The 10759-nt window shown below is 41.5% G+C and overlaps 1 pseudogene; it reads right to left on the bottom strand.

The window, feature by feature from the left end:
• The window catches only part of LOC109843894, a 67632-nt pseudogene that overhangs the window by 678 nt on the left and 56195 nt on the right, over window positions 1–10759 (bottom strand).

Genomic DNA, 10759 nt, shown 5'->3' with positions numbered 1-10759 from the left:
CCAACCAAAAAAAAATATAGAAAAGAAAATGAAATGAACAGGAAAAAAAGATACCTGAAATCGATTTGAAATAACATCTGAATCTTGAAAATATTCAGTCCGACCAAGAGATAGAAATACAAACTTCCACTGAGAAAACAGGTATACTTGCTAGTTAAAATCATTGTAAAGTATAATATCTTTATCCTAGCAAAGGGATACAAGAAAACTACAAGGCAGAGCATATGAGATCCATCAGGGACGGGGTTATGTTCTAGTATCTGGGCATTTCAAATTCTAATGAAAACATGTGTTTTCAGATCACTTTGTAGAAGATTGTATAATTTGCTTCCAAGCATAATTGAAGACTGTTATACATATAGGGCATTTCAAATTCCAATGAAAACACGTTAAGGTCCTGTGAGTTAATTTCATGCTTGACATATTTTCCTTATCAAACATCCTTATCTTTTGACCAAAACATAAGAGAAAACCCACACAATCCATTTCTCGTAGGATGGAAACACTAGGTGTATTAGAAGACAAGGATAGGCATTCTCCATCATGGTTGTAATCTAGCCTTTTGAAATAAAAAAACAGTGCTTAATTCGTTGGTATTGAACATTTACCATTATGCTATATCACTGACACTACTTATGATAATTTTTGGATGTATAGAATATAATTTCAATGACAGTTTATATTGTACACTTGTACGCTTTGACTCTATTGGTAACTTATATAATTTGTGAAAATGATGTTCAGGCTACCCTTTATATTTCTTTTTTATGCATCCTAGTACTTTCCTCTGTATGAATCTATGGTTAATTTTCTTGAACAATATTACAGTTCCTGAAGCTAATGGTTCTCTTTGGAGACATGATTCTCTAACCGTTTAACACTTTCCCGGAAAGCTTTTGCTTTTCAGCATATTAAAAAGGAATATAGGAAAATTAAAGGATAAAAGAATATGCAAATTCGATGAGAAGCAAAAGTACACACAGAGGTGAGGGTGCAACAAAGAAGCACACGACATGTGGCCACACACAGAAATTTCACCAATAATATTATTCTATATATGCAATAGGCCAAAAACTCAGAAGAATTATACATGAAAAGTGGGTAATCACATTCTTAAGCTATGAATAATAATTTTATAAGCATTATACACAGGCAACACAATACCTTAGCAAACTCCTCATCAGGAACCTGCAACTTTTTCTGAATCCTTGTTTTTATCTCACCCAATGTCTGACCCTCATGAATGATCAGAAGAAAAGGTTCCCCGAAATTGTGGACTTGCTGCGAATAAAATACCAGTTATAGTTTCTACAGTTTGGAACACTACGGTTTGTATAATTCAAGGGGTTAAATAAAAGTCAATTACACAGCATGACATCCGAGACAAATGTGTGTGCATGTGTTTTTGCGGGGATACAATACAAAACGTTGTGGTTGCAATATTTACTTGACCCTGAAACAGCCAAATGCAGAGCCAACTACACTTTGGAACTTACCGTCTGGGTTTGATTAGGATCTTTCATGAAGTGATAGACAGGAATCAAATGGTCATGGGGACCAAGATTTTTTTCTTCCTCTGGAATCTGTTTTAAAGGGACAATAAGTCGCATGTGAACATATGATTCTCAAGATAACCCATGTATGACCTATGTTAAAAAAAGAAAAACAAAAAGAAAAAGAAATCAAATTAAATTGAAGATTTCAAAGAAAGCGATAGATACTACGGAATAAAATTCTACTATAATACAGAAAAGCCACTGAACAGCAAATTTTTAATGACAACTTAGAACTTACCTCCTCTGCACGCAATGTCCTGTACTGATTAATATTTTTTATCATTTCGGCAGGGGGAAAGATCTGCAAGGATAATAATAAGCCAAATAAAAACAAGAACAATTTTAAAAGGTGTAATGTACACAATCTGCCAGGAGCTGACAAGATGAGATGATAGTACAATCTGACAGGTTCAAGTTAACTTGCAGCTTTGCTTAAATCCGAACACTGTACATGAACAGATATATGGGCCATAAGGAAACTAGAACATTAGCAAAAATCTTCCAGATTACAAGCACACACAGCGCAAACGAGCTGTCAGTTGAACAGCTCTCAGTCATACATACCACTTCAACTGTCTCAACACTTAACCTGTTGATAATTCAGTATTCAAAGAACAAAACATCTTTTCAACTCTATTCACCTTTAGGCTTGACTGGTAATTGTAGACATTGACGCATTTACATGTAAACCAAAAAAAGAGAAAAAAATTAAAGGAGCAGTTTCTAAAGGCAAGCAAAGTACCTTGTAGATCTTATGGTAGAAGATCTCAAGCAATCGAAGTTCAGCATTAGGATGTGAGAGCTCAACCTGCTCCAAAAAGGAGAAATTCAAAAGTATGAACACACAAAGTGCAACTGAAAGGTAACTTTTCTTAACAACCAATTAAGACTGTCCCTCTCTCTTTTCAGGGCAGCAGCTTCTCCTAAATTTCTATTGAAACAGAAATTTTCTCTTTCTAGGATTGCATATATCGGAACTTTTTATATATCATCATATAATATGATAACCAATGTTTAAAACAGGGAAGCATTGTAATTGCAAGGTCACCTTAGTTTTCAGATCATCGATGACATTGCCTATGGTGCTATCTTTGGACAGTCTGATGCTGTGAATTACAACCTGTAGAAAGAACATAAGGCTTTTAAGGGATCACCAAAATCAACAACGGAAGGACGGCAATAGCTGGTAAATAAACCTCATCCTTTGTAGCATGATGAAATGCAACTTTAAGAGTCTTCACACTTTGCAGCTCTGGAAGAGGAATATCCAAAGCTTCATAGTACAATATATCGGAAATCTGCCAAAAAAAGAGAGCCACAAAGTCAAGCAATCGGTAATGCACTTGAGTGGCTGTTATCGCAACTGTTACTTCATGTGTGTGCCAACAGATGATAAAATATAACAACACGGTCATCATCACTCAGCCACAATATTTCGTCAAAGTTACCGTCAGGAGATGATAAAAAAAAAGAAAAAAAAGAAAGACCTGGTTGTCATGAACCAGCATGTCTGAAAGATGCTCAACACCCCTGTACATGATAGGTTGTGGTTTAGGCTGCTGAGAGCAGCAGTCATGAGGTGTAAGCCGAACTTTTGATGAATCATCCAGACCAAGATGGCGAGCAACTCTCTCTACAATAGCATCATAAGCATAAAGCTTTGACCTTTAAGAATGAAACATGAATTAATTTAGCCTGTTTGCGTCATCTTGGCAGAAGAACTATTAGATCTTGGATACTTACAATTCCAAATGGAAATTGTCTTCCTTTGGCTTCTCAAATGATCTAAAATGGACCACCTACAAATTGAATATGACATCATAGATAAAGAAAAACTAATTTGTTGGAGCTTAAATATGTTAAAAAAATAACAAAGAAGTATCTATTTAGATTTTAATCGTATTACAAGGGTTGACATGCAGCAGGTATTTTGATCGTATGCTCCCCAGAGCCTTAATGAATGACATCCAAGACAGATACGTAAACGGAAGTATGCAGATTTAGTTTTGAGCAAGGATGAGCAAGGAAAAGAAGACCCAACTGACTCCAGTCTTGCAAAAACACATCATTGTTTGACTAAAGATATTAAGGTCAGGCGGATCAAAAACTGTTCTTATCCACTTCAGAACCAAAATCTTGTCATTCTGCTCATATTCAATTATACCGACTTTGAACCCCCTACAGAATGATGGTTCAAAGCATGTAGCAGCTGATGAAATGGAAAATCAAAAGATAAAGGCAACAATGATTGACATCCAAGACAGATAAGTAAATGGAAGTATGCAGATTTAGCTTTGAGCAAAGATGAACAAGGAAAGGAACATGACCCAACTGACGCCAGTCTTACAAAAACATATCACTCTTTGGCAAGAGGATGTTTGAGAGGGCTTATGTTTTAGTTTGTCACATCGGTGCCTTTTGGCTTTTGTGAAATATTAAATTAAGCCCTCTAACCATTAACCCAAAACTCCGAAGTTATGATGAGAGTTGAAATTTTATATGTTATATTCTAATATGCCCCGCAGGATGAAGGTCCTTTCATGGGCAGAAACCTGGACTCGTGTAGCAGTATCAACTTTTTTAAAGAAATTCGCATAGAAATTTGTGACCAGCAAGATTCAAACTCGAGTCGTTCTGATACCAATTAATTCCCTTTATGTTGAGAGTTGAGGTTTTATATTTTATATTCTAACATGAAAAATACTTTATAAAACATATATGGGTAGAGAAGTCATTTACTTGGTCAAAAATACTTTATAAGCTGATTTTTCACAAGTTAGGGAACCACAACTTTTAAATAAGACTTTTAAAAGCTTGATAATTTGATATCTCACCTGTTGGGGATTCGAAACAATCAATCGAACCCTTGCCCTTCCGGACCTTGTGTTGAAAGTAGGAAAGTAGGAATAAACCACAAATAAAGATCTAACCTTGTAAAAAACAGTAAAAGAGACGAACACACAGATTTAACGAGGTTCGGCAACGTGCCTACGTCCTCGGGAGCCACACCACACAATCTTTCTATTAATTGAAGAAGAAAATACAAGCTCTCAAACAAGGGGTTAATCTCTCTGAGATTCTCTCTCTATTAGCAGCCAAAAAACTCTCTTTTTGATGTCCTACAAACCCTAGAAACGTTTGGGTATTTATAACAAACCCCAGCAGAACAGGATTCCTAGATAAAATAGGAAACAGCGGATCTGCGTCGCGGTCGACCGCTTTGCCAAGGTCGGTCGACCGGTCAGAACGACGAAATCCTACAGGGTCTTGTGCACGATATCGGTCGACCGCAGCGACCACGCCGGTCGACCGGCCAGAGCGAAAACTTCTTCTCAGTCTCCTGCAGTGCACGCGGTCGACCGGCTCTGCCACTGCGGTCGACCGCACAGTCTTCTGACTGTTTTCTTCGTCTTTTCGATTGCAGCTTTGGGTCTACACACTTAGACTAACAATCTCCCACTTGGAGACCAAAGCGTCATCAACGAGCTCACCCGAACTCTCCCCTTCTTCGCATGTATCTTTTCCCCCGAAAAATTCTTTCTTCAATCAACATCCCGACGATCGCGCCGATCCTCGTAGTGTGGCTCCGCCTTCGTCTTCTACTCGTGAAGGCCAACTGAAGTTGCGCACAACTCCAGTTTCTCAATGGTGACTGCCTTCGTCAACATGTCCGCCGGATTTTGACTCCCCAAAATCTTCATTAAGTGCAACTTTCCGTCCTCGATCAGCGAGCGTATAAAATGGTATTTAACGTCGATGTGCTTCGTTCTGGCATGATATACTGGATTCTTGGCAAGATGTATAGCGCTCTGGCTATCACAATAAAGAACTCCTCTCCCTTGCTTCAGATCCAACTCTTCCAAGCACCCGTTCAACCAGATCATCTCCTTGCTTGCTTCAGTCACCGCGACATACTCAGCCTCGGTTGTAGACAAAGTCACAATCTTCTGCAGACGTGAGACCCAGCTCACTGCTGTCGACGCTAAGGTATAAACATACCCCGTGGTGCTTCGCCTCGTATCATGATCACCGGCGAAGTCCGCATCCACGTATCCCTGCAGCACCAACTCCTTCCTCCTGAAACATAGTGGCTTGTTCGTTGTTCCCCTCAAGTACCGCATTATCCACTTTACGGCCTCCCAATGCTGCTTTCCTGGATTGCTTGCAAATCTGCTCACAACTCCCACTGCATGGGCGATGTCCGGCCTCGTGCAAACCATCGCGTACATGAGACTCCCAATGGCCGAAGAATATGGCACCCTGCTCATATGCTATCTATCTGCATCTGTCTTAGGCGATTGCTCCTCAGATAACTTGAACTGACTTCCAAGGAGTGTGCTAACAACTTTAGCATTCTGCATGTTGAACCTCTGAAGTACCTTCTCAATGTATTCAGCTTGGCTCAAACTCAATGTCCCTTCAGCTTCATCCCTACTGATTCGCATCCCTAGAATCTGCTTCGCTGCACCCAGATCCTTCATTGCAAATTCCTTTGCTAGCTGCCTCTTCAAACTGTTTATCTCTTCTAAACACGGTCCTGCTACCAACATGTCATCAACATATAATAACAAAATAATGAAGCTGGACTCGAACCTTTTGAAATAGCAGCAATGATCTGAATTGTATCTTCTGTAGCCATTATTCTGCATGAAGTTGTCAAACTTCTTATACCACTGTCTTGGGGCCTGTTTCAAACCATATAAGCTCTTCTTGAGCTTGCACACCATCTCTTCCTTTCCTTCTTCAATGAAGCCAACAGGTTGCTTCATGTAGATTTCTTCATCCAAGTCACCATGAAGAAAGGCAGTCTTCACATCTAACTGCTCAAGGAAGAGGTCTTCTGCAGCTACCAAACTCAACACCACTCTGATGGTTGTGAGTTTCACAACAGGGGAAAATATCTCCGTGTAGTCCACTCCTTCCCGCTGTTGAAACCCTTTCACTACTAATCTGGCCTTGAATCTCTTGCTTCCATCACTCTCCTGCTTGACCCGGTAGACCCATTTATTGTGCAAGGCTTTCTTCTGTGCAGGTAGCTGGGCTAACTCCCATGTCTCATTAGTGAGTAGAGAATCCATCTCCTCCTGCATCGCATGCTCCCACTGCTGAGATTCACTCACTTGCACTGCCTCTTCATAACACTCCGGCTCTCCGCTATCTGTTAAGAGTAGATAATCAAGTGACGAGAGGTATTTGGGATTTGGTTTGGGTACCCTAGATGACCTCCTAGGCTCCACGCCCTGGGTAGTAGCTTCTGCACCTGTAGTCTCCTTCGTTCTACGGTCAAAACTGACATCGTCGCCCCCATCTGGAAGTTCCTCCAAATCCATGTACTCGGATCCACCTGTATCCGTAGTGCTGCTCCCACTGCTTTGGCTATCCTTGGCATTGTTTCTGTCCTTATACATCACCTCCTCATTGAATATCACATCCCGGCTCCTGATGATCTTCCTGTTCTTTTCATCCCAAAGACGATACCCGAACTCATCAATGCCGTATCCAATGAAAGTGCACTTCTGTGACTTAGCTTCTAGCTTGTCCCTGACATGGTCACTGATATGAACATAAGCCACGCAACCAAATACCCGCAAGTGTGAGAGATTTATCTTCTTTCCACTCCAAACCTCCTCTGGAATCCCAAAATCTAATGGAACTGATGGCCCGTGATTAATAAGGTATGCTGCCGTATGCACCGCATCCGCCCAAAATGTCTTAGGCAGACCTGCATGTAATCGCATGCTCCGCGCACGCTCTGTCAAGGTCCTGTTCATCCTCTCTGCAATGCCATTCTGCTGCGGCGTCCCTGGAGTAGTCCTCTCTAAACGAATCCCATTCGTAGCACAGAACCTCTTGAACTCCTCCAGCTCGTATTCTCCACCATTATCTGATCTCAAGCACTTCACCTTCAGATCTGTCTCGTTCTCGACCATGGCCTTCCACTTCTTGAAGATCTCGAACACCTCTGACTTGTGCTTCATGAAGTAAACCCACACCTTCCTCGAGTGATCGTCGATAAAGGTGACGTAGTATCTCGAACCGCCAAAAGAAGACACACTGGCTGGGCCCCATACATCTGTATGAATCAACTCTAGCTTCTGAGCCTTAGGTGGCCTTCCACCCTTCTGGAAACTAACCCTCTTCTGCTTCCCAAAGATGCAGTCTTTACAAAGCTGCAATTGCGAGGGTGTCACTCGCATGTGAAGTGAGGTAGAGAGTTCCCGTTTTGTTGCCTCGGGCAACAACCATCGTACCGTTGGAGATCCTCCACGAATCCCCGGTGAATGTCGAAACGTAGCCTTCTGCTCCAAGCTGTCCCACCGAAACAAGATTCCTCTTCAGCTTCGGCACGTGTCTCACGTTCTTCAAGTTCCACTTAGAGCCCTTTATCTGTATCTGAACGTCGCCCTTTCCAACAATATTGCAAGGTTCATTATCCCCCAAGTATACTTTACCAAAGTCCCCTGCTACATAGTTCTGAAGTAGTTTCCTATTAGCAGTGGCGTGGAAAGAAGCTCCTGAGTCGATGACCCAGGAATCAGAATCGCTATCCATAGCAAGGATCAAGGCATCCTGCACGATATGAGCCTCCTGCTCACCCGCATCCTTCTTTGGTGCTTTACAGACCGAAGACATATGGCCCTCCTGGCCACAGCTCCAACACTTCTCTTTGATGGACCTAACCTTCGAGTTCGGCCTCTTCTTCACTGATTTCGACCGATTCCTGTTCTGGTTCCCTTTCTTCTGGCTTCTGCCTCTCTGCTCGAAACTTAGGGCTGAACCTGAACCTTCTGATTCGGACGATTTCCTTCTAACCTCCTCGGATAGAATCATGCTAACAACCTCATTCAGCTTCAACTTCTCTTTCCCCGCCAAATTGTTGATTGCTGTCACACAACCTGCCCAACTATCCGGCAACTGCGATAGAATCAATAGGGCTTGCACTTCGTCATCAAACGTGATGTCCACGGAGACTCGCTGAGGTGCATCGTGAAGGACCGTCCTTCTGCCATCTTGAGGTTGAAAAGAGTTTTGACTAGATGCACCTTGTTTGCTGCCGACGGTTGCTCGTACATCTTCGCGAGCGCTTCCATAAGCCCCACCGTCGTCTTCTCCTTCAGAATATTGTGGGCTACTGATTTGGCGAGCGACAACCGGAGTTGCCCTAGAGCCTTCCTATCCAGTACCTCCCAATCACCATCTGACTCCGTCGTTTTCTTTCCCTTTTCCTTGCCCAGAAGCGGGCGATACAAGTCCTTCTGGTACAGATAGTCCTCCATCTGCGACTTTCAGTAGGCGAAATCCGATCCGTCGAACTTCTCAATCTTTGATTTGCTTTCCTCTGCCATGGCTTTCACACAAATTGCTGAACGAAGCTCTGATACCAGTTGTTGGGGATTCGAAACAATCAATCGAACCCTTGCCCTTCCGGACCTTGTGTTGAAAGTAGGAAAGTAGGAATAAACCACAAATAAAGATCTAACCTTGTAAAAAACAGTAAAAGAGACGAACACACAGATTTAACGAGGTTCGGCAACGTGCCTACGTCCTCGGGAGCCACACCACACAATCTTTCTATTAATTGAAGAAGAAAATACAAGCTCTCAAACAAGGGGTTAATCTCTCTGAGATTCTCTCTCTATTAGCAGCCAAAAAACTCTCTTTTTGATGTCCTACAAACCCTAGAAACGTTTGGGTATTTATAACAAACCCCAGCAGAACAGGATTCCTAGATAAAATAGGAAACAACGGATCTGCGTCGCGGTCGACCGCTTTGCCAAGGTCGGTCGACCGGTCAGAACGACGAAATCCTACAGGGTCTTGTGCACGATATCGGTCGACCGCAGCGACCACGCCGGTCGACCGGCCAGAGCGAAAACTTCTTCTCAGTCTCCTGCAGTGCACGCGGTCGACCGGCTCTGCCACTGCGGTCGACCGCACAATCTTCTGACTGTTTTCTTCGTCTTTTTGATTGCAGTTTTGGGTCTACACACTTAGACTAACATCACCAAACACATAAATCTTAAAAGGCTAGCTTAAAAGCTAGTTTGACCAAAAAATAAGCTCTGCCAAGCACCCCCTAAAGATATTAAGGTCAAGCGAATCAAACACTATTCTTATCCAGTTCAGACCAAAACATATTTTCCTGTTCAGCGCACATTCAATGATACCCACTTTGAACCCCTTTAAAAGGATGGTTCAGATCATGAATAGCAGCTGAAGAAATAGAGAGGTAAAGGACAAACTGAACTAAGCAAGTTGTAGGTGGGGATAAGCACCCTAGTCGTCTCACTTCTCCCTTCCCATTTATTTTCCTTGATTCTCTCAACCATTTTCTTTTCTTCTCAAAAGATGATTTGGCTTGAACAAATAGGATTGAAAAGAAAAATATAAAGGTAATTAGATAGAGAAGATGTTTAACTATAACAAATTTCTTAAATGAGTGTCCATCAATGTATTGACATATTTGAAAAGCTAAGATTTTTATTTTTATTTTGGCATGAAATGTTAGCTTTTCATTACCAACTGAATAAAAGATTAGTACATGATAGGCGCATGATAAGCATGATGCCTATCATGTACAACAAGAAAAAGAAAAGTATACAATTTCTATGAACAATTTGGACAGCAAACAGATCCAATCATGTATTACCTCCAAAAGACTGTATACTCACTACATAAGTAACCTCATCATCAAGGGCTCTATTTACCTTTCTTCTATCAATGAATAGTGGTTGAATCTTGAACTTCTCACACCGTAACCTATTATTAGGTGTATCTAAAATTCTGTCAACCTTGCTCAACTGGATTTTTAGGAGAAACAGTATTTGTTGTTTGTATTTCTGCAGTTCATGTTTCAAATTCCTGTACCCAACTTCATTTCTCAACTGCCATACAGTGTAAATGCAAGTTGCAAATGCTGCTCGTTTTCAGTTTGCAGATTACTCCCTTGCCTCCCCATCTCCTTGTAGCCCAGGGTAAAATAGAACTCCCATCCCTCATGAACAAAAGCAGCAATAGTTTTCCAAATTTGGCTGCTAGTTCACAAACAAAGAAGAGGTGGCTTCCACATGATGACCTCATAGAGGGCATAAGATTTGAAAAGCTAAGATTGACTATAGCTCATCAACAATGATGTCAAGTACATTTATCTAAAGGCCAATAATTCAATTGTCTAATAGAAACATATTTTCAGATATGCACTG

This window comes from Asparagus officinalis, chromosome 5, assembly GCF_001876935.1.
Source record: "Asparagus officinalis chromosome 5, Aspof.V1, whole genome shotgun sequence".
Lineage (NCBI taxonomy): Eukaryota > Viridiplantae > Streptophyta > Magnoliopsida > Asparagales > Asparagaceae > Asparagus > Asparagus officinalis.
The sequence above is the reverse complement of the archived record's forward strand: the minus strand, read 5'-3'. Positions and strand labels throughout refer to the sequence as shown.